General features: G+C 52.2%; 1 protein-coding gene across 1 annotated transcript in view; it reads right to left on the bottom strand.

Moving 5' to 3' along the window:
* Positions 1-22,820, bottom strand: part of LOC144752887 (proteasome subunit beta type-9-like) — a 118,751-nt gene extending 95,931 nt beyond the window's left edge. Inside the window, exon 1 of the mRNA XM_078640714.1 lies at positions 22,755-22,820. The gene's annotated coding sequence lies outside the window, so the exon portion shown is untranslated. The remainder of the gene's footprint in view (positions 1-22,754) is intronic.
* Positions 22,821-24,333: the final 1,513 nt, after the last annotated feature.

Below are 24,333 nucleotides of genomic sequence, written 5' to 3'. Positions count from 1 at the left end.
AGGAATAAAGAAATGACGAAATGGAAGTTACCCGCAGCCTATTTACACCCTATGATTCACATGGCACATGGGCCAGCACATGTTGGAGCATCCTCAATAGCAAAGCAACTTATGCAAGTTGGGATCATCCAGAGATTGTCGGTACGGCTAAGAAACTAGGCCAGTCCTGTCTGAGCTGTGTGCAGTATAATCCAGGATAAGGAACACGAACTCCAATAGGAGGGTTTGCAATACCTACTGCACCTTTTGAGGTTCTACCAATGGATTATATCCAGCTTGAATGCTGTAATAATCTGAAGTATGTTCTGGTAGTGGTTTGTGCCTTTAGTAAATGGGTGGAGGCATACACCACGACAGATAATACAGATCTTACTACAGCGAAGGTGCTCCTAAAGGAGTTTTTCCCCAACTTAGAATTTGGCGAGTTTTGTGGAGTGACAACGGACCCCATTTCATTGGGCAAGTTGTTGAGTATCTCATGAAAGGGTTAGGAATTAAGCAGAGGTTTCATGCAGCTTTTCACCCACAATCAACAGGGCTAGAAGAACGCTACAACTCTACATTAAAATTGAAGCTGGCAAAGATACAGGCTTCCATATCCTTGAAATGGCCTGATGCTCTACCTTTAGCATTGCTGTCTATTACATACATACCACATACACGATCTGGCCTCACACAATATGAGGTAGTTTTTGGAAGGCCAATGAATATTTGGGGAATTCCTAAGCCACGCCCTATACATGATGTACCCTATGTATTGATGAATGACTATTTGTCTCAGTTGACTGACAGTTTGTCTTCTATTTATCAACAGGTTCAGGAGACTCTTCCAGACAGGTCGCAAGGTGAGGGCCACTGCTTGTGCCCTGGAGGTTATGTTGTAATCAATTCCTTTCAGAGAGCCAGCGCCCTAGCACCGAGGTGTTGAGGGTCAGAGCAGGTGCTACTGGCTACCAGGACTGCGGTTCGAGTGACCAACCAGAAGAATTGGGTCCATGTGACACACTGCCGAAAAGTGTTGCAAGACCTAGAGAGCCCAGCCGCGTTGGCAGATCACTGCGATATCCTGGCCACCGAGAAAGGACAAGCTACTTCACCTGAAGGACCTGAGGAAGTCTTCCCGGACCACACGATCCCTGGTACATCTCGATATCAGATGCGACCCGGGATGACACTTCGTTGCTGAAAAAGACTGTTTGAACCACTGTCCTGGGTAGTGAAAGACTGAGTTACAAAGGGGGGGTAACCTTTTAGTGACTACTCGTCTCAACCTCAGTGAAGAAACCAACGTCTGCCCAGGACCTTAGAGCACCATCTGTTTTATTTTTCAACGACGAGATGAACATGCCTAAGGAGAAGAAGCAAACTGCTGTAAGAGTCTGTGATCGAAAGAGTATGTTCATTATTGGACTACATTTGATTGTTGTTATTATAGCAATAATAACATGGGTTGTAGAGGGAGTAGCTCCTGCTCGAAATCTATTGACTTGTACTACTCCTGTCCCCATTGAACATCACTACTTTACTCTTCCTTATCATGTACAGAAGCAAAGAATGTCCTACCTCAACAACACTTTCATTCAAATGTTGCATCACACCCATAACGCTACGAACGTCGCCAACTGTTGGGTATGTGGAATGATGCCAGCTCATCAGAAAACGGGAGGGACGCCTTTTATTCCTTTGCCGTTTTCACACAATGGCTCCTGCAGAGCCTGGTTTGCATTGTTGTGGGCTTCTGAAATTGCTCATATTACTTATGGTAATGTAGGTGGACTAAATGCTCAGGTAAATAAAGTTTGTTACCCTGATGAGGAAGGAGATCTACAAGTTAAGGGAACTGTATGGGAAATGGAGGGGTATCGTCGAGGAAATTCCTCCGTGCACTAAGTTTTCCCTAACACTCGAACAACTAAGGGGAATGGGCCTCCTGTTATTGCTGTTACTAGAGCTCGAGCAGATCTCTGTGTGAGCAGTATTGGCAGTATCCCTGTGGGAAAAAGTGACTGTACTATAATGTTGAACATTACTGGTACGAACAATAGCAGTTTTTTGTCCTCACATAATACCTATTTCATTTGTGGAAGTAAAGCTTATTACCACCTACCTATTGGGTGGTCTGGAAGCTGCTTTGTGTCCTTTTTACTTCCACCTGTATATTTGTCACCTGCATCCTATCATAAAGACTATAAACTGTATAATGACATTTCTAAGAGCCGATTCAAGAGGACAATAAATCAAGATGAGGTGAATCAAACTGATACTGCATTGCAGCAGTACATTGACTTTAACTTGGGTCTATTCTTCTTTGTTGGTGCGACCTTAAACAGCAGGAAAATCAGGCACTTGACACATGTTGTAGAGGCTGTAACCAATCAGACAGCAATGGTGCTTGAAAATATCACAGGATGATCCTCGATGTGATCCTGGCCGACCGTAGTTGAGCATGTTGCATCATTGGAAGCAGCTGCTGCGTATACATCCCTGACCACGCCCCTTCAGTTTTTGAAGCAATTTCTAAAATGCACAAGATAGCCACTGAAATCCATCAGGATTCAGGGACATGGACTTGGACTGGATGGCTATAGAACATATTTATTGTATGGGGCTGGAAAGTGCTATCAGCCCTATGTATATTTTTTGCGATTCTTTTCACCTGTTGCCTATGTATCCAATGTGGCCCGATGCTCTGTTATTTTTGTATTTCTACCTGTACCTCATGTATACCGACTAAACAAAGGCCCACATGCATCAATATCGGCTTTTGCGAGTTCTAAATTGCGAAAAATAACGATACACAATTTAGAATTCGCAAAAGTCTATGCATGAATATTTTAGCTTTTTTTTTGCAATTCGGTAAAAATCGCTATTTTTACCGAATTGCACAAAAAATGCAAATTTTCAATTGCGAATTCACGATTCCCATTCATTCCTATGGGCCAAAATGCCCATAGGAATGAATTGGAATTGCGAATTCGCTATTTGAAATCGCAATTCATCAATGCATTTCAAGGGTGGAGAGGGGGGTCCAAATGACCCCCACCTGCACCCATGAAATGTACTTTTCAGTATCAGTTACATACACACATGTCCTAAGGACATGTGTGTCTGTAACTTAACAGTTTAAAAAATACATTTTTGTGCATTTTTAAACATTTTCGCAAATTACCACAGGGTTGAACTTCGTGGTAATTTGCACTTCCAATTTGAAAAAATCGCTCTTTTTTTTTAAATGATTCATAGCATTTAAGAAATCGCAAAATTGCGATTTCTTAAATGCTAACGCAATTTTAGAAATTGCAAAACCAGTTACGATTTCTAAAATGGCATGATGCATCCCAAACAGCACTTTTGGAATCGCAAACGGCCGATTTTAAGGAATCGCACCGTTTGCGACTCCAAAAATGCTTGATGCATGTGGGCCAAAATATCAAGAATGTAAATGCCCGCCTAGCAATGGATCAGGAAATTAATAAACTCATGACAATAGATGTACATGATATCTTCCATGCTCCTTCCAAATCATAGAGATGTCTTCAGCCAATGCTAAAAGGGCCGTCTGTGGAAATTGAAAATAATTGCAATCAGCATGAGCTGAAGCCATCTTTTTTGTGGCATCCATTTTGTTAGCTATGTAATTCTTCCGTCTTCACTGTTGCTTGTCTTTCTATTCTGCTTGTGTCATCAACTTTAGTTAACTCCTTCAGTACTGAGCCAAAGAAATGTATGTGCTGAGAAAAGGCATGTAGCTGCTAGAATGCTCCTTGCTAAAGATGTAACTGTTGACTATTTCTAACTGCTGTAAGCAGTTCTGTTCCCCCTCCCACTTTGCTGACTAAGTGATCTCCCATCTGCCCATGTTTGTCGGTAGTTATTCCTGTGTATGCTTGTACCTTCTATTTGTAACTACATGTTTACGTTGCAACAAACTCTGTATATAAGCACCATGGGCTGTGTATTCAATGTACTACCTCAGGCAGCACTTGAGAGTGCTGTGTGGACGTGGTCCCACTAATAAGTGAATAATAAACTTGTCTATTTGAATTCCAGCTTCAGTACCAATCTCCATTTTATTGGTCTACGGACCTGTGGACAAAGATAAGGGTGAACCCTGCACCGGTGTGCTTATTAAAAGGCACATTTCCACATGATGACTAACCGCGATGTTGCGATTGCTAGCCAAATGCGAAATAGCCATACACTGGGGAGGACGAAATAGCCCATCCATCAGCTCTTGGATCAAGAGTACTACATACTGCCAGGAACAACTATCTGCTTACTGGGAATTTATGCCCCTGGCCTCCAGACCCAAACACATCTGGGATCCATTTGTGGAGTAGCTTAGACGGAAAGAGACACTCAACATAGGTCCACAATCGCCCAGCGGAGATCAAGTTGCCAAACTCCCCCCAAATCATCGCATAGATAATTAAACAATCCAAGATACTGTCACCACTGCCCAGCGATAATATACAGGTAGACGAGTGTGCTGCTCCAACATAGTGTGCTGCTTGTGATGCAGCTGAATGTTAGCTACGATGCACAGGTAAATAACTGTGCCGTGATATATCTCTGTCAACATGTAAACGGAAAACTGGCTGAAGTTGACAACAAATGACACTACGACTACTGCTCCCACCTGTTGCTTGAATATGTTGATTCTAGCTATGCAAAGAATATGTAATAGTGGAATATACTGTGCTACCTATTTGCATAACAATAAAATCTGACCTCTGCAGTACCCCATCACCCCAAGATACAAACTTAGATCTGGTCTCTGTGTCACATCACCCCAAGATACAAACGGAGATCTGGCCTCTGTGTCACATCACCCCAAGACACAAATGGAGATCTGGCCTCAGTGTCACATCACCCCAAGATAGAAACTGAGATCTGGCCTCTGTGTCGCATCGCCCCAAGATACAAACGAAGATCTGGCGGGAAGTGTGCCAAGCAGGCTTAGACCTGACGTCGCAGGACAGAAAAGATGAGGATAGGAGAGACAGACATAAACCCAGGGTAGAAAGGTCCCTGGAGAATTGGCTAAGGGCTTTCAGGACCCTAGCATGTGTGTTCATTGACAAATTCCCACAGAGTGCGGCAGCACTCATTTTATCTGAACAGAAAAAATGCCAGGGGGGCGCATGGTTGAGATACGACAAGACTTTCAAAGAAAAGATACAGACGTGGCTGGTGATTGGATGGGATTGCCAGGACATGGAGGGGTTCACCACCCACATGGTAGCTGCCAGAGAGGGAGTCAGCACGAGGGAGCCCAATTTTACGGGAGTAAGGGAGAATATAAAGGACAAGGACAGGTTTTCAAGGGTAAAAACTAAAGCAATGGTAAAACTGGAAAGGCATGTTGGAAATTTGACAAAGACGACTGTAAGTGGGGGGCCGCCTGCAGGTTCAGGCATGCCTGCGGTTCCTGCAGCGGAAGCCACCCCGCCAAATGCTGCAAGCAGGCCCAAGACACAGGGGTGCCAAGGACAAAGGAGGCACAAAAAAGTAGGGAGCGGGCACCCCAGAAAGGGGCGGGGTGTGGGCGTTGGATACACACTACCCACCCCCATAAAAATAAGCAGATCATTATATTCACTAGGACGTTATCCCAAGACATCAGACAAACAAAGGTTATCTGAGGGCTTCACAGCAAGTTTCCCCAACCCTTACAAGGGACCCAGGAGGGCCAGGGAAATCAAGCACTTAAATTCAATAGGCGACAACCCAGAGGCCGCAAGGCAGAAAATGGACAACGAAGTTCAGCTGGGGAGGGTGGCAGGCCCATTCACCTCTCCCCAGACGGAGGATTTGATGGTATCCCCCTGGACGTGGTGCCAAAAAAGGAGGCAGGTAAATTCAGGTTAATACACCATCTGTCGCACCCCCACTGGGACTCCATCAATGATTGGCTGGATCAAGTGAGTAGCTCAGTAGCATACGCATCAGTGGACGATGCAGTAGACCTAATAAGACAGGCAGGCACTGTTGGCAAAAACAGACATAGAATCAGCCTTCTGCTTCTTGCCTGTGGACCCGGAGAGCTTCCCTCTGCTGGTGTTCCGACTGGACGGCCACTACTACTATGATATATGCTTACCGATGGGTTGCTCCATTTCATGCGCTTATTTTGAGGCTTTTAGCGGTTTTTTGGAGAGGGAACTGGGAACATGGGCACCGGCAGGCGGGGAGGGTCCACTACCTGGATGATTTCCTATTCATCAGCAGGGCAGGCACGGAGGAATGAGCAAACCTCCTCAACTACTTCATAGGCTTGACACAGGAACTGGGGGTCCCACTCGCCCAGGACAAGACAGAGAGCCCAACATCGAAACTGTCCTTCCTAGGGATAGAACTGGACTCGGTGGCTGGGACATGCAGGCTTCCTCCTGAGAAAGTGGCAGATCTAAGGCCGACCATTGGCCGGCTAAGGCAGCAAAAGGCGGCGTCACTAGGTGAAGTACAACAGCTGCTGGGGAACTTGAATTTCGCCATGAGGGTAATTCTGGCGGGGCGCACTTCGTGAGACGCCTAGCTTGAATGATTAGGGGAGTGACACAGAAACACCACAGGGTACGCCTGACACAGGGGGTAAAAGAAGACCTGGGGCAATGGGAAACGTTCCTAACCAATTTCAACGGGATCCTCATGTGGGGAGCCAAGAGTGCAGGCCGACCAACTAGAGCTTCACACAGACTCGGCAGGAGGGTTCGGCTTCGGGAACATCCAGGGCAGGGTGTGGACAGCCAGGGCATGGCCTGAGAGCTGGAAGATGGCAGGGATGACTGCCAACATCTCCTAGCTGGAGTTATTCCCTATGGTGCTAGCAATCCACATCTGGAGTGTCCGGAAGTGGTAAAACTGTTGCGAAAACTAGTGGACAGCCAGATAAATGCAAACATCGCGCTTAGGGCTCGACATCTCCCAGGAATAGACTACTCAATTGCGGATGCCATTTCTCGTTTTCAGTGGGACAGATTCCGGGAACTTGCCCCAGACGTGGACCGAGGGATGACCCCAGTGCTGGAGGAGGCATTGGCATGGGTGGACCTGGGATAAAGAGAATGCTGGACTACGCCCTGGCCCCAAAGACAGAGCGCCGATACCGTAAGTGCGGGCGACATTTGCTGACATAACAGGGGTTACGGGTGCCGGCTAGCAGGGCAAGAAGTGGTCTTGTGCTTCATAGAATGGGCCTTCACAACAGGAAAGACGAAATCCTGGGCCCAAGCCCATCTTAATGCAGCTGCATATTATACATAGATGGCGGCGGGGGAGGATCTGACAAGGTCTTTCCGATGTAGGATGGCTCTGACAGGCAGGAACAGATTGCAACAAGCAAAGAGGGACAGCAGGCGTCCCATTCACTTTGCAACACTGCAGCAGGTGATGGGGGCCCTGGATGAGATATGCACCAATGAGCTAGAGGTCACAGTCTTTAGGGCAGCGTTCACATTGGCTTTCTTTGGGGCTTACAGGGTCAGCGAGTTGGTGGCAGTAGACAATCCAGATGCAGCATGCATGCGTTGGGCCGACGTGGAGCTAGGAAAAGGGCACATGAACATCCTCCTGCGGCTGTCAAAGACAGACCAGGCAGGCAGGGGAAGGTGGACCAAGAGGATAAACAGCATCAGGGACAAGTCTTGCTGCCCAGCGTGCTTAGTTCAAAGATACATGCAACCCGGGGAACACTATCGGGGGCCGCTGCTGACACATGGGGACGGGTACTATTTGAGCCAGTTCCAATTCATAGCAGTGATGAGAAGGGTGCTGGAAAGGACAGGGCTCCCGGCTAAGGCTTTCGAGTCCCATTCATTCTGAATTGGGACAGCAACCACGGCCGCAGAGCTAGGTTTAGGGGCAGGCCAAATAAAGGGTATAGAACGCTGGGCATTCAGAGCATTTAAACATTACATACGCCCCACAATGAGCAAAGTCCGGTCTCTCGCCCATAACCCTATTTAGGTCCGGCTGAACGACAAGTTCTGGATCATAGGGCACTCCTACGTAACGCGCGCACAATGGTGGGCAGCGGCCAGACGTGAGTTCAGTGGAATCTGGCTTCGGGACACGGAAGTAACCTGACTGGGATGATCAGGAATGAATTGGGACCAACTGCTCTCCCTGGCGCAAGAAGCTATCGGGGAAGGTGGCAAACAGGATGGCGTGATGATACACCTGGGGGGGGACGAACTGGCAGCCATAGGTAGGAGGGGGGTCCTCGAGAAAATGCAGGTGGGCTTGACATCCCTCGTCAGACTGGTGAGCCCAGCCAAAATAGTTTTCTCAGAGATAATAGTGTGTAAAGCATTAAGGGGGCACTAGAGCTGGGGGCGGTAGAGAAGTCCAGGCGAAAAGTAAACATCACCATGGCAAAAATATGTAAGGCCAATGGCTGGGGGTTCATCCACATGAGATCCCTGGGCTATCATCTGGATGACGGAGAACACCTGACGGGGGTTGGGATGGATATGTTCCTGTTAAACATCTTAGGGGTACTCAAGCAGATGGGTTTCTCGGAAAAGGGAAGGAGCAAGAGAGAGAAGGGGAAGCTCCATCCTGTCGGGACACCGTAGGCAGCATGGTGGAAGAAACATAGCACAGTTAGACAAAAAGAGAGAACAAGCATTTGCAATGCAATAGGTCTCGCATTTGTGAGAGTTTGAGCTGTTGGCATTGTAAATGACAATGCCTTTTATTTACGTATTGGTTTTTAAAACATAAATGAAAGGAATTGCCATATACAATGCCAATAGCTCAAACTCATTCTGTTCTGGGATTGAACGTGCAAATAAAAATGAAGGGAATGGTGGGGAAACAGATCAATGGATGGAGACTGCTGATCCAAAATCGTTCTATGTATGTATCTATATATGTATGCATTTTTGGTGTTTTTGTTTTACACAAGGCTGGCGAGTCATTTAAAGCTGTCGCCATGCCACGCCTAGGGCCGAGTTGATCTTCTGTACTGAAATTAAATAGATTGCCAAAAACGAAGTGTGCTCATTTTCTATTCACAATAAAACAATGTAACGAAATGCACTTTATACTCCAAAATGCAATCCCAATTTCCTTTAGCATTTGCTCAAAAAACACGCAAAGAAATGAGTGCATTTGTATTCCCTCCTGTTAACAAAGTTGCAGATTTTCATCACTTCAAAAATTATATATTTTTTATTAAATGCAACGGCACAAATTAATTTGACAACTTCACGGTTAAAATAAAAATATATCCTTTCCAAGGCGAGTTCGGTAAATCTGTATTTTTCCCCTACTACCTCCGGATGGAGAGTGGGTTTTGGGGTCCAGCCGGCTCCATTACATTATAATACTAACCTTTACTTTTACTTTTAATGAGCGCGTGTTTTGCTCCAAGGTGATCATTTCCCAAGCAGCAGTGGAGGTGGCTCTGAACATTAGCCATACCATTGATCAAGGGGAAGGCTAATCAGTTCAGCTTTCTTGCTGGCAGCATACCTTTGTGGTCTTGCACATAAAAGTGAAACCTGAGAGGCTCTAGAGTTCCAGGTTCAAAGCCGCTAGTTTTACTACAGGGCTGCATGCACGCTGTACTTGATCTCCCGTGACCCGGGCAGCGGCGTGGTGACGTAGATGCCGAGCTCCACTCCGTGAGTGGCTAGAGGTCACACGAATGACCTTTTAATGGTCAATAAAATGAAGATGCCTTGTCTAGATTGGTTTTCCTAGGCTTTATTCTCCAATGCGATAATTTACCTCTGCTTATTGGCCTTGTCAGTTCATAGCAGGAGGCTTATTCCGCAGTAGCAAAGCAAAGGGAATACACGGATTGAAAGTCGACAAAATACACTTAGAGATTGTTTCACCGTGTGCCTTTCACCTCTGATTCAAAAAGTAGCTGGGGGCATGGTAACCAAGACACTGGTAAGAAATTGATATTTAATGACTGGAGAGTGGCGAGTATGTAGCCTAACGGCCAGAGCTGCCGATTTAGGAGCAGGGTAAACAGGTTCGACCCTCGGCGTCAGCTCAACATCCTGTGATTCTGGGCAAATCACTTAAGCTCTCCCTGTTTAACAAAAAGTAAATGTGCCTTGGGTAACGTAACTTGCGCTCATGTAAAGCGCTCCAATACCTTCGGATCGAGTTCCTGTTATGTAAACCTGAAAAAAAGCGTTAGTCTGAAGTTATCAATGAGACGTAAAACCCAAGCTTCTCTGGGAAAAGTCAGCTGCTCGTTGTGAGAGGGTGGGGGCTGCCCGCGCATGCGCGCTCCGAGCCCCGGCACCAAAGCGGAGTGCGGCATCTGAAGTCCCGGGAGGGGGCCCGGGTGAAGACCAGTGCTGCGGAGGAGACACGGAACTGGGGCCCGGGTGAAGACCAACGCTGCGGAGGAGACACGGAACTGGGGCCCGGGTGAAGACCAGCGCTGCGGAGGAGACATGGAACACGCCGAAAGAGCCCGGTGAGTGGGAGGGGGGGGGTACGCGCGTGTGTCTGTGTGTGTTCGAATGTGTCTGTGCGTGTGTCTGTCTGTGTGCGCGTGGGTCTGCGTGTGTGTATGCAGTGTGTGTGTGCCTGTGTATGCGTGTGGCTGTGTATGTGTGCATGCGTGAGTGTGGCTGTGTGAGTGTGTTTGCACATGGGAGTGAGGCACGAGAGGGGCATGGCGCCATGCGCGCCCACGAGGTGAAATCTGCGCTCTGCGCTCCTGCACCTCTCGTGTCTACATTCCCAAATACGACTGACAATAGGTCTTTCGCTGACGCTCGACCTAAAAAGTACTAGAGGTAGATAGGCTCACACAGTGTCCTTGGGATGCTTCACCGCAGGGACACGGAGGCAGCTAAGGACGGCACAAAGCCAATGACAGAGTAGATGTGGTCCTCCCACAGGGCCCTTGTGTTGCCTCACAGCAGGGGTCCTGGGGGAGTGGAAGGTCAGGGTGCAGCCTCAGGCACAATAGATGAAATGCTTTCACGGGGTCCTTGGGATGCCGCACAGCAGGGCCCCCGGAGGAGCAGGGAGGGGCCGGCAAAGGGTCCAAGCCAAGCGGAACGGCACTTGCAGCCCGTGCAGGTCCCGATCGACACCCACACATTTCGGTAGCAAGTTGAAGCCTGGAACCGCAGACACAGAGGCCCAGATGCTTAGGACCTCCCGCGACTAGACTGTCTAGGAAGGAGACAAAGATAATAACGCATGCGTTAACATGGATATTTATGAATAGCCAATGAATTTCAAATGTACGACCATGTTATGTTGGAATAAACTGTGACCTTCTAAGGCACCATAGCAGGTTGTCAAGTGGTGTGATTTAAGGTAAAGGGACGCAGTTAAAGTTCAGGGGCGGGGGAGGTGGACTCGCCCCTGGGAGGGGGTTGTCAACCTGCTCAAAGGAAAGCTTTAATTGAGTGTCGCTTGCATGAGACACCAGGGGCTTGATTCAGAGTTGGCAGGTGAATCACTTTGTCACAAACATGACAGATAACCAGTTCCGCCATGTTTCACCTGCATTATATACAAAGGCACTTGAAATAGGAAAGGGAGGGGCACATCTGAAGATCAACAGAAAGGGGGCAGAGCCCTTCACGTCCTAATATCTCAAGCGCCCCGGGGTCTATTTTCAGTGAGCAGGAGACAGCGAGGACTGAGTGAAAGTCCTCCAAGTCTGACTTTATGCATAAATACATTATTGGCTTAATTTAAACATATCACTGAGAAGCCGTAGTGGGTGAAGCAAAAACTGAAGTCTGTTGCAGATCAGATATTCTACAGCCGGTGGATTACACAGGGCCGATGAGGAGGGTGTCTGTCACAGCGGGGGGTGTCTGTCACAGCGGGGGGTGTCTGTCACAGCTGAGGGTGTCTGTCACAGCGGGGGTGTCTGTCACAGCGGGGGGTGTCTGTCACAGCGGATGGTGTCTGTCACAGCGGGGGGTGTCTGTCACAGCGGGGGGTGTCTGTCACAGCGGAGGGTGTCTGTCACAGCGGGGGGTGTCTGTCACAGCGGGGGGTGTCTGTCACAGCTGAGGGTGGGAAGATATCTTCCTTGCTGTTACGAAGAAATACAGGGACCGCTGTGTGGAGTAGTCACTTCGACTTGAGAGGGGACCGACTTATCAGGGTTCGGCCCGGTGAACTCTTGGACTTCGACACAATAATTCAAGCGGGCAGAAGGGTTCATTTTACCCTATCGCCAGGAGGATTACATTTTTAGCAAGACGTGCGGCACTACTGGCCCGAGTTGGGGGCAATAGAGTTTTGGACTACTAGTTACCACAATCAGAAGCACTATCACGTCAGGACCATTGTTAGAAAGGCGACCCCGGGGGAGGCAGAAGATGTCTGACTGACCACCCCTAGGTCCACCTCTCCGTCGAGAAGTAGCCGAGCGTTTACTGAGAGGCCTCCTGAATGAGGGTCCTCTCCTAGGATCGTACAGCAGAGTAATCACAACACTACAGATGGACACCACACAAGAGGTCAAGTTCTTAAGCTTTTATAGCTAGTAAAAGGGTGCGGGTTTTTGGTAGTATGTACAAGCAGATCGAGGGATCTGTAAAGTCTCGTAAAGAGGGGTAAGGTAGCGGGACAGTCTTACTCTGGGCGGAGGACGGGATACCCTACGCACAGCTCTCAATCCTCGAGCCGGGGGGTTCCGAGAGGTCGAGCCGCGGCAGCGCCAGCAGGCTCTCGGATGTTTCAGCAAGGTAGGCCGCGGCAGCGCCAGCAGGCTCTCGGAAGGTTCAGCAAGGTAGGCCGCGGCAGTGCCAGCAGGCTCTCGGATGTTTCAGCAAGGTAGGCCGCGGCAGCGCCAGCAGGCTCTCAGATGTTTCAGCAAGGTAGGCCGCGGCAGCGCCAGCAGGCTCTCGGATGTTTCAGCAAGGTAGGCCGCGGCAGCGCCAGCAGGCTCTCGGAAGGTTCAGCAAGGTAGGCCGCGGCAGCGCCAGCAGGCTCTCGGATGTTTCAGCAAGGTAGGCTGCGGCAGCGCCAGCAGGCTCTCAGAAGGTCGTCGGGTTACGGATGAGTTCGTCTGGTGTCGGCCGTGACAGCGTCAGCAGGGCTTCCAGTCCAGGATACAACTGGCGTCCTACTCCGGGGCGGGCCCAGATATAGGACGGAGGTCCTTTGATGTCCGGACCCTCGCGCCAGGGGGCCAGAGGGGCCGAGATGATGGTGTCCAGACACCCAGCAGGGGGGTGGAGCCAGCGCCCAGGGAGGCCGGAGGGCGATCGATACCAGGCGTCCGGGGACGGCTGGGGGGCCATCGAAACTCCTCTCCCTCCGGGATCTGTCGAGTGGCCACTCAACCACCTGGGTGGATCTTGGTGCCTCGATGTCTGGGCTTCGCTGGAGCCGAGGCTGGGGCAGAGGCCACGCAGTCGTGACGTGGTGGGCCCAAGATGGAGTCGGGCCTGGCCTCGTGCTTAGGTCGTGAGGGGCCTACGCTGGGGCCAGGCCGATGATGGGGGTCCGGGATGGTAGCCGGATCGGTGGTGTTGGGGCGTGCAGGGTCGGGCAGAATGGGCCGCCCGAGGTCCGGAGGAGGGCTGGTGTCGTCCGGGGCCCGCCATGCGGGAGGGGTAGGAGCACGCCATGAGGCCGGGTCCAACACGCGTCCCCCCCAGCTGAAGGCAGGGGAGAGTCACCCATTTTCTTGGGGATTCTCCTCGCCGAGGCGGAAGAATCTGGACAGGCCGTCGGCATTGGCGTGGTCGTTGCCGGGGCTATGCTCCACAGTGAAATCCATCCCCTGTAGAGAGATGGACCAGCGCAGCAGTTTCGGGTTTTCTCCCCGCATCTGCATCAACCAACGCAGGGGCTGGTGGTCGGTCTGGACTCGGAAGTGGGTGCCGAAGAGGTAGGGCCGGAGCTTCTTGAGTGCCCACACCACGGCAAAGGCTTCCCTCTCGATGGTGCTCCACCGCTGTTCTCTTGCCAGGAGGCGTCGGCTGATGAAGGCCACAGGCCGGTCGATTCCTTCGGGGTTAACTTAGGACAGGACCGCCCCGTTGCCGTGCTCCGAGGCGTCGGTCTGGACTACAAACTCTCTGCTGTAGTCGGGGGCCTGGAGCACAGGGGCGGTGCACATGGCAGTCTTTAAAGTCTCAAAGGCTGCCTGGCACGCGGGGGTCCAGTGCACCTTCTGGGGTAGTTTCTTTGAGGTCAGTTCTGTGAGGGGCCCCACAATTCTCCCGTAGTCTTTTATAAATCGCCGATAGTATCCGGTGAGCCCCAGGAAGGCTCGGACGGCGGTCTGGGTGACCGGGGGCTCCCAGGCCCGGATGGCGTCTACCTTTGGTTGGAGGGGAGCTACTTGACCGTTCCCTACTTGGTGTCCTAGATAGGTCACGGACCCTTGGCCTATCTGGCATTTGCTGGCCTTGATGGTTAGTCCAGCCCGCCGGAGGGCCGTCAGGACTTCCCAGAGGTGGGACAGGTGCTCATCCCAGTGAAGGCTGTACACCGCAATGTCATCGAGATAGGCGGCGCTGTATTCTTCTAGTCCGGCCAGCACCTGATTTACTAGCCTCTGGAAGGTGGCCGGCGCATTTTTCATGCCGAAGGGCATCACTTTGAAGTGATAGTGGCCATCTGGCGTCGAGAAGGCCGATCGTTCTTGGGCACCAGGGGTAAGGCCGATCTGCCAATACCCCGCCGTGAGATCGAAGGTGCTGAGGTATCTGGCGGCCCCGAGGCGATCGATCAGTTCATCCGCCCTGGGGATGGGATGTGCGTCGGTCCTGGTGACGGCATTCAGTCCCCGGTAGTCAACACAGAACCGGAGCTCGGGCGCTGCTCCGGGGGAAGCAGCTTTTGGGACCAGGACAACGGGACTGGCCCAGGGACTGTTGGAGGGTTCGACTACCCCCAGGGCCAACATCTTGGCCACCTCGGATTGGATGCAGGCCCGAACCCGGTCGGGCACTCGAAAAGCTCGTTGTTTCACAGGGGGGCTGTCTCCGGTGTCCACATCGTGGACACACCACCGGGTGACCCCCGGCGTGAGGGAAAACAGATCCGCAAACTGCCCCAGCAGCTTCCGACAGTCTTGTTGCTGCTCTGGGGTCAGGGTAGAGGAGAGCCGGACCCCTTCGAAGGAGCCGTCTTTCTCGGTGGTGCTGAGGAGATCTGGTAGTGGCTCGGAGCCGTCTTCAGCTCCGTCATCGGTCGCCAGCAGCAGGCTCAGTTCAGTGCGTGCAAAGTGCGGCTTGAGCCGGTTAGTGTGTAGAACCCGGAGGGGGTTCCTGGGGGACTCCATGTCTACCAGGTAGGTGACGGGGCTCTTGCGCTCCATCACCTTGAAGGGCCCCGTCCATTTGTCCTGGAGGGCACACGGTTCAACCGGGGACATGACCCAGACTTGCTGGCCCGGCTCGAACTCGATGGACGAGGCGTTCTGGTCATACCAGCGTTTCATCTCCTCCTGACTGGCCTCCAGGTTGGCCTCGGCCAGTTCCCTGAACTTCCGAGTCTGATTGCGGAGTGTCAGGAGGTACCGGGAGACATCCGGTGGGGCATCTCGAACTGCTGTCTCCCAGCCTTCCTTGACCAGGCTAAGGGGGCCTCGAACCGGGTGTCCGTACAAGAGTTCGAACGGGCTGAACCCCAGGGATTTCTGGGGTACCTCTCGGTAGGCGAACAGGAGGCAGGGCAGCAGGACATCCCATTTGCGCCGGAGGGGCTCTTCTAGGCCCTTGATCATTCCCTTCAGTGTCCTGTTAAAGCGTTCCACTAGTCCATTTCCCTGGGGATGATACGGGGTGGTGAACTTATATGCGACCCCGCACTGTTGCCATAGGGACCGCATATGCTTCGAGATGAAGTTGGACCCCCGATCACTCACGACTTCTCGGGGGAAGCCGACTCGGGAGAAGATGCTCATGAGGGCTCGGCCCACCACGGGGGCCGTGATTGTTCGGAGGGGGATGGCCTCAGGATAGCGGGTGGCATGGTCCACCAGGACGAGGATGAAACGGTGCCCCTGCGAGGTGCGAGGATCCAGGGGTCCTACGATATCTATTCCCACTCGCTCGAAGGGGGTGGTTACCACAGGGAACGGCTGGAGCGGGGCTTTGACTTTCCCCCCGCTCTTCCCGCTGGCTTGACAGGTCGGGCAGGTCCTGCAACGGTTCTGTACATCAGTGCGCATTTTTGGCCAGTAGAAATGGGTCACCAGGCGGCTGTAAGTTTTGTCCTGGCCCAGGTGCCCGGCGAGGGGCACATCATGTGCTAAGTTCAGGAGGAAGTCTCTGAACCGGAGGGGTACAACCAGCACCCGGCCGGCCCCTAGCTCGGCAATCTTCTGCTCACTGTAAAGGAGGTTGTTGTCCCAGTAGACCCAGTGGGACCCCGCGGGGTCTCCAGCGGCTTGCGTAGCGGCTTGCTGTCGCATCCCCTCGAGGGAGGGGCAGGTTTTCTGTTCCTGCCGGAACTGTTCGCGGGTGGGGCCACCTTCTTCGCGCCATTGAGCGAGTTCCGGGAGGCGGTCGATCTCGGTGAGATCTTCTTGGTCGGGCCCTTGGGGGCCGGGCCCGGTGTCGGCGTCCTCGGGGACGACGGGCGGCGGAGGTGCGGGCCATTCTGGCTCCTCTGTTGGAGCTTCCCCCGCTGGGGCGGAGGCTCGGGCGGACATGGAGCGGGTGGTCGCACAGACCCACTCGGGAAGGCCTAGCATCCCCAGGTGCTCTCTTCGTTCGACGCCAGCCCATGGGGAACTTTCCAGGTCGTTCCCAAGGAGGCAGTCCACGGGGGCATCGTCGCGGACAGTCACTTTCAGCACGCCCGACACTCCCCCCCACTCGAAGGGGATGCGGGCCATCTGACACATAGTTTCGGAGTTATCTGCGGATCGGACTGGGCACAGGACGTTTGGAAGGATCTGTTCCGGGGTCACCAGATGGCAGCGGACCGCTGTCACGCTGGCCCCAGTGTCACGGAGGGCTTCGGTCCGGCGACCGTTGATGGTGACCCACTGGCGGTACTTCTGGGTGTTGCCGGGGATCGGCCCTCGGGGGATCATGTCGTGAGTACCCAGGCAGGCTAAGGTCATGGCGGCGGGCTCCCACTCGGCCTGCTCGGGGTCGTCGTCCTCTTCCTCCCTTCTTTCTTCACCTAGGGCAGCTGCCGTGATCTGGCGGGCTGGGGGCCCGGTGGTGCCGGGTCGCTGGTTCATCGGGCAGAGGGGGTCATTCGCATAATGCCCCTGTCGCTGGCATCTGTGGCACGTAACGTTCGGGCGGGGCCCCGGCCTAGCTGGGGGCCCCCTCTCTGGGCCAGGGATGGCGACGTGGAGGTAGGGGATGACCCCTGGGGGGTGTCTCGACCCCGGCTCTGGCCTACTCCGCCACCTCGTGGTCGGTGGTTCCCCGGGGACCCCCGGCCGTAATCTCCCATCATGTTCCGGGGAACTCGGGTGCTGGCCCATCGGTCTGCCTCGACAGCGAGTTTTCGTGGCTCAGTCAATTTGCTGTCGAGGAGGTGCTGCCGGAGTTCGACGAAACAGTTATTGGACAGGTGTTCCCATAGAATGAGGTCGACCAACTGCTGGTAGGTGGTGACCTGGCAGCCCCGAGTCCACCCCTCGAAGGCTCTACTGTAATAGTTCACGTATTCTATCCACGTGGTACCGGGGATTTTTTTGCAGTCTCGGAATCGCTGCCGGTACATCTCGGGGGTGAGTCCGTAGCGAGTGAGGAGGGCGGTCTTCATGTGCTCGTACGAGGTCCTCTCGGCATCAGGGAGCTCCAGCAGGGCGTCTCTCCCTTCGTTGATAAACTTCCCCCACAGGCCGGCACCCCAGTCCCTGAGGGGTACTCGATGGGCGGCCATGGCGACCTCGTAAGCTTTGAACCACTGCTGGATGTCGTCGTTCTTATAGTACTCTTTGACGACATCCTTGGGTATGTGCACCTTCGTGTCCACCGGGGGAGGTGAGGTCTTACTCCCGGAGGTGGTAGTCTCGCCTGCCTTGGCTTTAAATTCTAGTTCTTTGAGGACGCGCTCGTGCTCGAGCATGAGTTTCTTCTCCTCGAGGTCTCTTTGTCTTCGCTTTTCTTCCAGGTCTCCTTCTAGCCGTAGCTGCTCGAGGGCTAGCTTCCTTTCTGCCAGTTGGATCTCTCCTTCTTGCCTGAGTCGAACGAGCTCCAATTCGTGGAGCCGGTTCTTCGCTTGTTCTCTGGCATCTTCGTGGGAGAGGCCCGTGTCTGGGTTCGCGGGTCTCCCTCCCGCTGGGTTCGTCGCAGCCTCCGTGCCTCCGTTCGGGCCCGGGTTATCTTCCCTCGGGGGTGGCGCCTCGCCGGCGTCCACCCAGGCCTGCAGGGCCGATTTACAGTCTTCTTTAGTACTTAAGCCAGTGGTAGCGATGCCTAGATCTTTGCAGAATTGCTTCAGCTCCTTGTGACTGTAGTCTTACATTTTCTCCTTCTGGAATTCTGTGCTCATGGTCGCAGTGGGTTTTTCTGGGTAGCGAGTGAATCACTCTCTGTACGATCTGCGTGGGCTCGGATCCCAGGGCTTGCCACCAATGTTAGAAAGGCGACCCCGGGGGAGGCAGAAGATGTCTGACTGACCACCCCTAGGTCCACCTCTCCGTCGAGAAGTAGCCGAGCGTTTACTGAGAGGCCTCCTGAATGAGGGTCCTCTCCTAGGATCGTACAGCAGAGTAATCACAACACTACAGATGGACACCACACAAGAGGTCAAGTTCTTAAGCTTTTATAGCTAGTAAAAGGGTGCGGGTTTTTGGTAGTATGTACAAGCAGATCGAGGGATCTGTAAAGTCTCGTAAAGAGGGGTAAGGTAGCGGGACAGTCTTACTCTGGGCGGAGGACGGGATACCCTACGCACAGCTCTCAATCCTCGAGCCGGGGGGTTCCGAGAGGTCGAGCTGCGGCAGCGCCAGCAGGCTCTCGGATGTTTCAGCAAGGTAGGCCGCGGCAGCGCCAGCAGGCTCTCGGAAGGTTCAGCAAGGTAGGCCGCGGCAGCGCCAGCAGGCTCTCGGATGTTTCAGCAAGGTAGGCCGCGGCAGCGCCAGCAGGCTCTCAGATGTTTCAGCAAGGTAGGCCGCGGCAGCGCCAGCAGGCTCTCGGATGTTTCAGCAAGGTAGGCCGCGGCAGCGCCAGCAGGCTCTCGGAAGGTTCAGCAAGGTAGGCCGCGGCAGCGCCAGCAGGCTCTCGGATGTTTCAGCAAGGTAGGCCGCGGCAGCGCCAGCAGGCTCTCAGAAGGTCGTCGGGTTACGGATGAGTTCGTCTGGTGTCGGCCGTGACAGCGTCAGCAGGGCTTCCAGTCCAGGATACAACTGGCGTCCTACTCCGGGGCGGGCCCAGATATAGGACGGAGGTCCTTTGATGTCCGGACCCTCGCGCCTGGGGGCCAGAGGGGCCGAGATGATGGTGTCCAGACACCCAGCAGGGGGGTGGAGCCAGCGCCCAGGGAGGCCGGAGGGCGATCGATACCAGGCGTCCGGGGACGGCTGGGGAGCCATCGAAACTCCTCTCCCTCCGGGATCTGTCGAGTGGCCACTCGACCACCTGGGTGGATCTTGGTGCCTCGATGTCTGGGCTTCGCTGGGGCCGAGGCTGGGGCCGAGGCCACGCGGTCGTGACGTGGTGGGCCCAAGATGGAGTCGGGCCTGGCCTCGTGCTTAGGTCGTGAGGGGCCTACGCTGGGGCCAGGCCGATGATGGGGGTCCGGGATGGTAGCCGGATCGGTGGTGTTGGGGCGTGCAGGTTCGGGCAGAATGGGCCGCCCGAGGTCCGGAGGAGGGCTGGTGTCGTCCGGGGCCCGCCATGCGGGAGGGGTAGGACCACGCCATGAGGCCGGGTCCAACAACCATGGACCATGGATACAACTACAGACCCACCAGCTATTCAAGGAATTATACCACTAGTTGGCTGTGTATATCTGGACACTATTGGCGAGGAGGACCCTTTGCGTCGTGGAACCCTGGCGTACGTTCCATCCATTTTGCCTTGAAAAAGTCTGACTACAGATGTGTACAGACGAAACACGTGTTGGCTTCTCTAACTGCTGGGAATTTGTCCTATCTGACTGAATAAATTAGCTTTTCCAATTGATGTGATTCGTGGACGATCCGTGAGAATTTATACATGATCTGAATAGGATACACTCGCCTGTGGACTTAAGAATTTTAGTACATTTTGTCATGATATATACACGTTTGGTATATGCTTTTTTGAATTCTTTGTGACTAAGAAGGGTGTGCTACGACTGTGCTTTTAAAGATGTCAATGTGCATGTTCATGTAACCTGCTGACAGCACCGAATGGTAGTAGGTGCTTTCAGTTATTTCAGCACCCCGATATCCTACATTGTGGAATATTACTCACGCTTTTACTAATTATCTGTTATACTGTTTTTGTTTCCTTGATGTGCGGTTGTTCCCTTTAGGGAGTGGGACTCGATGAGTGAGCTTCCCTAGTGGTTAGAGTTCTGTGGGAAGAGTGTCTGTCAAAGCCTCTCTTTTGCAGTGTCTCTGAACACGTGGCTTACAGAGGGCTGGTAAGAAGGGTGTCTGTGACAGCTCACAGTGGTAATTAGTGACCATTCCCTAGTGCCTTCACGATCACAGGGGCCTGTTGAGGGGTGTCTGTCAAAGCTCACATTCATAATTGGTGAATATTTCCTAGTGCCTAGTGCGGTGCTGTTAAGGAAGGAGTCTGTTGCAGGGGTAATGGTGATGCTTCCTCGTGGTTCGCTGGGGGCTGTCGAGAAGGGTGCCTGTCACAACTAACTGTGGTAGGTGGTGGGTGTTTCCTGGTGACTCATGAGGGGCTGTTGAGGAGGGTGCCTGTCACAACTCACTGTGGTACTTGCAGGGTGTTTCCTGGTGACTCGTGAGGGGCTGTCGAGGAGGGTGTCTTTTAGACTGTTGATTGACTGACCCGTCTCAATAGATGAATTTGTCACTGAATTACAGTTCTCCACCAATTGTTTAGATTGATGTGCTATATGTCACTACTGTTTGCATACAATCATATACGAACCTTGAAATTGTACACAATTGTGTAAGTGCAGGGGCACAGTTGTTCATATTCATTGTAGACCGGTTTTCTGGTCTTCCAGAGTGGTTGTGAGGTATTACCACTCGCCCCATTGCCTACACCATTTTTTACTTTTTGTTTGTCACCATTTGCGGTTACCAAGGTGTGCGCCCAGTGTATCTGGAATTCCCGAAAAGACCTCAATAGGTGCTATTTGACTCGTGAGGGGCTGTCGAGGAGGGTGCCTGTCACAACTCACTGTGGTACTTGTAGGGTGCTTACTGGTGACTCGTGAGGGGCTGTCGAGGAGGGTGCCTGTCACAAATCACTGTGGTAAGTGGTGGGTGTTTCCTGGTGACTCATGAGGGGCTGTCGAGGAGGGTGCCTGTCACAACTCACTGTGGTAAGTGGTGGGTGTTTCCTGGTGACTCGTGAGGGGCTGTCGAGGGGGGTGCCTGTCACAACTCACTGTGGTAAGTGGTGGGTGTTTCCTGGTGACTCATGAGGGGCTGTCGATGAGGGTGCCTGTCACAAATCACTGTGGTACTTGCAGGGTGTTTCCTGGTGACTCATGAGGGGCTGTCGAGGAGGGTGCCTGTCACAAATCACTGTGGTAAGTGGTGGGTGTTTCCTGGTGACTCATGAGGGGCTGTCGAGGAGGGTGCCTGTCACAACTCACTGTGGTAAGTGGTGGGTGTTTCCTAGTGACTCGTGAGGGGCTGTCGAGGAGGGTGCCTGTCACAACTCACTGTGGTACTTGCAGGGTGTTTCCTGGTGACTCGTGAGGGGCTGTCGAGGAGGGTGCCTGTCACAACTCACTGTGGTAAGTGGTGGGTGTTTCCTGGTGACTCGTGAGGGGCTGTTGAGGAGGGTGCCTGTCACAACTCACTGTGGTAAGTGGTGGGTGTTTCCTGGTGACTCGTGAGGGGCTGTTGAGGAGGGTGCCTGTCACAACTCACTGTGGTAAGTGGTGGGTGTTTCCTGGTGACTCGTGAGGGGCTGTCGAGGAGGGTGCCTGTCACAACTAACTGTGGTAGGTGGTGGGTGTTTCCTGGTGACTCGTGAGGGGCTGTCGAGGAGGGTGCCTGTCACAAATCACTGTGGTAAGTGGTGGGTGTTTCCTGGTGACTCATGAGGGGCTGTCGAGGAGGGTGCCTGTCACAACTCACTGTGGTAAGTGGTGGGTGTTTCCTAGTGACTCGTGAGGGGCTGTCGAGGAGGGTGCCTGTCACAACTCACTGTGGTACTTGCAGGGTGTTTCCTGGTGACTCGTGAGGGGCTGTCGAGGAGGGTGCCTGTCACAACTCACTGTGGTAAGTGGTGGGTGTTTCCTGGTGACTCGTGAGGGGCTGTCGAGGAGGGTGCCTGTCACAACTCACTGTGGTAAGTGGTGGGTGTTTTCTAGTGACTCATGAGGGGCTGTCGAGGAGGGTGCCTGTCACAGCAGTAATGGGTGGATGTTCCCTCATGGGGGAGTGTTGAGGGTGGTGCCTGTCATACCCCACTGTGGTTATCAGTGGATATTTCATAATAGCTCGTGGAGGGGGTGGGGGGGCAATGTATCATATATACTATGGTAAAGTTGCCACCCTGTCCCTGTTTCTTAATGCCTTATTTTCCTAACCCTCTTGATGCCAGCCTTCAGGCACTGGCTTTCCGTAGTTAGCAGCAGGCAGACTATATGCAGGCTTGTTTTATATCATTGGATACCATAGTAAGAATCAATCTTGTAAACCTATGGTTTCTATATGTAGTAGGACTCACCCCGCAGACACCCGTGAATCCGAGGCCAGCACAACACCCCCGTCAAACTCCACGGCGAGGATGGTGGTCTGCGGAGAGAGGGCACAGTCAGAGGCAGCCTTCACAGCCCGTTTATGCACCGAAAGTTGCCAACCTGGGCTGGCATGAGAGTTTCAATTAGTAGAAAAAGCAATTGGTGAAACACATAGAAGAAGACATTGAAAAAAAAAATTTGCCAATGCAGTGGATGGAGGGTGTCATCAGGAAAAGGCGGGGTGCGGAACTGAGGCTACTGTCAAATCCATGTCATAATGTATTGATCACTGCTGTAGGGGCGATTCTTCGTACAATACATCCTAGCTGACATGCCGCTCATACTGAACTTTTTTCTTATATAATATCTTTTTGTACACGACAACCCATTTATGCCCAATGTACACTGAGGAAGTGTTCTATAAAAAGTCTAAAAAAAAAAAGAAATTGAGGCACTAATGCCAAAGGCAGAAAGAAAATGCTTTTCAAACCCCTGGGTACCTCAGCTAGGACATATTCCGACCATGACTGCTGGTTCAGAAGATATGGGATCTTCTGAATATCTTGTGCCATGAATAGGATTCAAGGTCATGGTATCGGAACCAGCTACAGACCACCACATACCTTTAGTGGGCTCCTGTGACCCGGCTGACAATTTCCTACAAGGTGTATTAAAACCCCCAAAAACTGTGGGCCCGATTCACAGAACTAACTTAAGACAAAATCCTAAACTTACTACCATTTTGGTATCCACAGAAGGCACTTACTCAGTTTGGTATTCACAGAAGTTAGGAGTCCTAAAGTTAGGACTCCTAACTTTACTACTCCTAAACGGAAAAAAATCCTAACTTTAAGACTTTCGGTATTCTCAGAAGGCATTTAGGAGACCTAAAGTTAGGACTCCTAACTTCTGTGAATACCAAAATGAGTAAGTGCCTTCTGTGAATGCCAAAAAGTAGCAGTCAACTCACATAGGAAATAAAGGAACACAGGGGCATATTATCAAGGGGGTTTATCTCCGCTTTTTTGGCTTTAAAAGCCAAGAAAGCGGAGATAAAATTATCTCCCTATTACCTAGCTGTCGCTAACACCAGTTAGCGACAGCTAGTAGGAGATAGCGACCATCTTGGGCCCCACTTTGCATGTCAGTGATATTTATCACTAATGACATGCAAAGTGGGCGTGCCAAGATGTTAGCGACTGGAAACAGTCGCTAACATCGCTATCTCCTATTACCAACTTTTGGAGATATTCGCGCTAAGCGCGAATATCTCCAAAAACTAACACCTGCCCTGAGCAGTTCTTAGCCATGTTATCCAATGGGAGGTGGATAACATGGCTAAGAGCATTAGCTCGGTAATGCATGAATATCGCTGACTTTTCAGCGATATTCATGCATTGCGGCCGTTTTTTATCGCATTTGCGATAAACCTTGATAATAGCAAGGTTTATCTGCGATAATTTCTGACGATGCTTAGCGTTAAAAAATTTGTTGCTAAGCATCGTTAGCGATAAATATCGCTTAACGTTGGTAATATGCCCCACAGTTCGACTTTGGAGGGTAGCA

Source organism: Lissotriton helveticus, chromosome 5_1 (genome assembly GCF_964261635.1).
Source record: "Lissotriton helveticus chromosome 5_1, aLisHel1.1, whole genome shotgun sequence".
Classification (NCBI taxonomy): domain Eukaryota; kingdom Metazoa; phylum Chordata; class Amphibia; order Caudata; family Salamandridae; genus Lissotriton; species Lissotriton helveticus.
This window is presented reverse-complemented; position numbering and strand designations above follow the sequence as displayed.